Source organism: Gavialis gangeticus, unplaced genomic scaffold, assembly GCF_001723915.1.
Source record: "Gavialis gangeticus isolate Ggan-Ray unplaced genomic scaffold, GavGan_comp1, whole genome shotgun sequence".
In the NCBI taxonomy this organism is placed as follows: Eukaryota; Metazoa; Chordata; order Crocodylia; family Gavialidae; genus Gavialis; species Gavialis gangeticus.
In genome coordinates this window covers 59,063,602-59,068,626 of record NW_017729034.1, presented here as the reverse complement: position 1 = coordinate 59,068,626, position 5,025 = coordinate 59,063,602, and positions in this window count along the sequence as shown.

Below are 5,025 nucleotides of genomic sequence, written 5' to 3'. Positions count from 1 at the left end.
CTCCAAGAATCAGAATTTAATTCAAACCCTGACCTCAGCCAAGTCCTTCAGCACCCTGGTCCACTGGCACTGCATTCCATCCAGCCCTGCTGACTTGAAAGCATGTAGCTTTTCTAAGTAATTTTTAACCTGATCTGCCATTGCTCTATGCTGTTTGTATCCTTTCCTGTCTCTGTTGCCTGTTGCACTCAGCATCAGATAGCTGCCCCCAGTTATGAAAATGTAAGTAAAAAAGGAATTAAATACTTGTGGAGGCTGAATAGATTCAGGCCCTTTAACATCACTTCCTAGGGCCTGACCCACTGCCCCTTGACCATGAGAGTGGCCCTCCTCCTGACCCTCTCAATGCTAGCCACATCCCTCTTAAAGTGTGGTGCCCAGAACTGGATGCAGTACTCCAACTGTGGCCTGACCAATGCCGCATAGAGGGGAAGGATCACCTCCCTGGACGTACTTGTGATGCATCTGTAGATGCATGACAAGGTGCAGTTAGCCTTACTGACAGCTTCCTCGCATTGGCGGCTCATGTTCATCCTGGAGTCAACAATGACTCCAAGATCCCTTTCTGCCACTGTGTTGACTAGAAGGGTGTTCCCCAGCCTATAGATGAGTTGCTGGTTCCTTCTCCCTAGATCGGGGTGGGCAAAATACGGCCCATGGGCTGCATCCAGCCCACAAGGCTATTCTATCTGGCCCACAGGGCCCCTAAAAAATTTAGAAAATTAATAATTCTCTGCCCTTGGTTCCTGTCAGAAATGACAGACACTAAAGGCAGTAGGACCCAAGGGAGGCCCTGTCAGGCTCCCACAACAGCAGGCCCTGTCAGGCCCCACCCCCCCCCCAGCCAAAAGCCCCTGCAGGGCTTCTGGTCTGGGACCATGCGGCTGCCCAGTGCCGGAACCTCAGGTAAGGGGGATGGGGGAGGGGAGGGGAAGGCAGGGAAGGAGCCTGGGGAAAAGTGGCCTGGGAAAAATCTGAGCATGGGGGGGGAAAAGCAGCCCCTCACCTACATCATGCCTGGCGCCCCACGCTGCAGCCACTTGCAGCTCACGTGGGGCTGCCTGTGCCTGCTCCGGACAATCCCATGCAGGCTACAAAAGGCTGCAGCAGGGAGCGCCAACCACGAAGTTGGGGGGGCCACTTTCCCCACCCCTGTGCTTAGCTTTTCCCTGGGTTTGTTCCCTGCTTCTTTCCAGTGCAGAGGAAAGCGCCCCCCTCCCCACCCCATGGCTGGCACTCCCCGCTGCAGCCACTCACAGCCCATGCAGGGCTGTTCGGAGCAGGCACAGGAAGCCTCAGGCGGGCTGCAAGCAGCTACAGCACAGGGCACCAGCCATGGGGCAGGTTAGGGGCCGCTTCCCCCCCCACGCTCAGCACCACCTTGTAGCCCAGCCCCACTACGAGCCTGGACCCCGTGCAGCTCCAGGATCGCCCAACAGGGATGCACATGGTGACAGCAGCTGCGGCCCCCCTGCCTGCCATGCCAGGCAATGTTTGCCACCACTGCCTGTGGGCTGCCCAGTGCATGCTCCAGGCAGGCAGCAGCAGCCAACACTGCCCGGTGCAGCATGTGGGGGGGCTGCAGCTGCTGCTTGCTGCATGCATCCCTGATGGGTGAGCCCAGAGCCAGCATGGGGCCCAGCCTGGCAGCAGGGGTGGGTTACAAGGTGGTGCTGAGTGTGGGGAAAAGAGGTCCCTCACATACTCCATGGCCAATGCTCCACGCTGTAGCCACTTGCAGCCCATGTGGGGCTGCCTGTGCCTGCTCAGGACAGCCCTGTGTGGGCTGCAAAGGGCTGCAGCAGGGAGTGCCAGCCATGGGGCAGGCAAGGGGCTGCTTTTCCCCATGCTCAGCACCAGCTTCTTCTCTGCTGGTGAGCAGGGGGTTGGGGCTGTGTGTTTTCCCCTGCCTGTACCATGGGGCTGGGGGGCACTGGGAGTGAGTGGGTGGGGAGCCAGAGGGAGCACTGGGCCCATACCAGTGTCCCAGCGCCAGGGCCAGTGGGGCCCAGAGCAGGGTGGCAGGACTGGGGTGTCCCAGTGGGCAGGGGCTATATGGAGCCAGGCCAGCTTCCCACTCTCCCTGGTGGTGCAGCCCAGCCCGGCTCCACAGACCCCTGCCAGCCTGTGCCCCGCTTTGGGGCCCACAGGTGCTGGCCCTGGGACATGGGACCAATGTCCCAATGTCTTGGGACCACAGACATTGGGACATTGGTCCCAAGATGGTGACCAGGGGGCAGGGCACCTGTCAAGGGGTGGGGCACCTGTCAAGGGGGGGTGGGGGCTACCCATGCAGCCCTCGACAGCATGCCAAAACTGAGTAAGCAGCACTCCACCCAAAATAATTGCCCGCCCCTGTCCTAACCTGTTGTATTGTAGTGTGCCATGCCATAGCTGGGGCACCGCATCATAAAGAAGGATGTAGAAGACACCTGATGATATCCATTAGTATATATTTATAAAATACACAAGGATTTGGTATAGTGTGATAATTTTATAAGCACGTATTGTGACTAGAACCCAGGAGTGTAAACTGAGTCTGGTTCAAAGCAGATATATGAATGTAAGTCATTCTCACTTCTAAATAGACAAAGGAATGTGTTTCTTCTAACACAGATATACCTGCCAAACTCCTGCTAAGACAAGTAGTTCCCTTTCTACCTTGTTCCTGCCCCCTTTGGATAATCTAGATATGTGATGCTATCAACAACAGCTGATGGACAATTGTGTGAACCAGGAAGAAATGAAATATCAGGACAGACAAAGGCACTCAGAGTAATAAAAGAGGTTTCCCTGGCTGAGGAAATTACTCCTTTTCCATGCACGCCTTTGGAACGGACATTATTAATTTGCCTCTGGCTGAAGGACAAGTAACACATCCCCCCACGCCAAGAGGAAAAAGCAAGTGAGTAGGATCCAAAACACAAGTACAATGCTCTATTCAAAACTTAAGAGAAAAGAAGACTATTTAAAGGGAGGATCCACTGTGTCATTTGACCAGGTACCCTACTGTTTTGTACTTTGGAAAAATCGGAAAGGGGAAGAAATGAGAATTTGGGCTTTAAGATACCAAGGCCTAGAGTTTTATCCCTTACTCCTCTTGTATCATGTGACCGGGCCAGCCCAAAACAGCAGCCTTTCCTGAGGTCCTGGGGCTGGGGAAGCTGCACCCATGTCTCTTCTCCAGCCAGGAGCCTGGCCGGCAACCAGAGCATGTGTTCCATCTTGCTTTTTTTCTGCATGGGTTTTCTTGACTCCCTGCAAGATAGCAGCTCTGGAAATGCCTGAATGTGCAAGGTGTGGTGCTGCAGACCCGTCTGCAGCACCACATACCACACGGCCATGCTCATCTCAGTGTAGCCATAAATATTAAATAAGTTCTGGATCTTATTCTGTAGGACTTAGAGCAAGAAAGGCACAGTTTTTCATTTCTTGTGACCACAGGTTAAAAATGAGCATAACACATCTATATTCATTTATCTATTTTGGGCTGTCCCAATCACATGACACAACAATATTACAAATATTTAAAGTCACTGTACTTGGTTGTTAACCTTCTAGAGACTAAGGGAACAACTCAGCCTGGCAGGAGACAATGTGACTTTTTAGTGAACCTGCACCCACTTACTTCATAGCTAGATATGAACAGCTGGGTGTTTTCCTGTCTAATTTATCTATATTTATCCCTCAGTCTCAGCAGTTTGGAGGCTAGAACTGCAACAGTTAAACCAGCATTACAACAGGATGGGGACTTTCTTGCAGTTTTGCACTATCCCTTGGACTCCCTGAAGAGCTAGTTTATGTCATGTTTTTGGCAACACCTCAGTTTCACAGTGGGGCCATCTTGAGAACCCACCCAACAACTCCTTTATTTCTCCTGGATGTGGGCTCCCTAACTGAATTCTTTCCAGGGGGTTATGCAATAAGGGAGTGCAGAAGGATCTAAAAAGGGAATGCTCAAAATCACTACTGAACTAAGGGATGATGTCATAGAGCTTCTAACAGTTCAGCATTAGCCCTGCTATAGTCCCACACCTGCCGGATGTCCAGCAGTGGTGCTGTCCAGAGACTGTGCTAGGAGAGCCCAACATGGATATGCAACAGCACAGATCCCAGGTGCACTATGGCCATCTGTTAAAATGACTCTCTCTTTCTCTGTCTTGCAATTGCCAGTTGCACTCTACTGGAGGTCACAGTTGAGACTGATGCATCCGGGAACATGACACTGTCCCTCAATGCCAGTTCTAATAACTGACTTGCAAACTTGTATTGAGTCAGAACAGCCAAAAGAAGATCCAGAGCAGCTTAAAGGAAAACTGCTCCTATATTCATCTGAACAATGATCATCTGGCCACAAGGCAACTGGATTTGTTTCATTCAACAATCAAAAACCAAGCGCGCGCGCGCATGTGTGTGTGTGTGTGTGTGGTTAGACAGACAGCACTAAAAACGAAAGAGCAGTTTATCAGGCAAAGGAATAAGTGCAGCATTTGTGGCTGCAGCACAAACAGCCCTCCCTCATCCCCCATGCTCCTTTACCTAGTTTTGGAGAGGGAACCCCATCTAAAAGGGAGAAAGAAGTTCAGTGCCTTGCCCATGAAAACCTTAGCCTCTCAGTTGAGCCTGCCAATGTGGATGCCACACCTTGCCATTTGTACCCATATATTTTGCAATGCAAACATCCACTTACTAGATAGTTGGTTAGCCGTCTTAGTCTGAAGTCAAGCAGAAGGAAGGGCAGGGTGCCACCTAGGGCATTTTTACACGTGCTTGGAGTGGGGAGAGGGGCATTGTAATTACAGTGGCTCTTGTATTTAGTGTCCCACATTTTAAAATGGTGGCGGGGGCACTTTAACTAAAGCTCATTGGGCAAACTTTAGTTAAAGCACTCCCACCACCATTTTGAAATGGAGCGAAGCTGAATGCGTGAGACACCGCAGCACACTGGAACAATATGATTAGACCACTCCAGCAGACTTAATTAATTGAGTTTGCTCTGACATGTTCTAATCAGAATGCATTGGA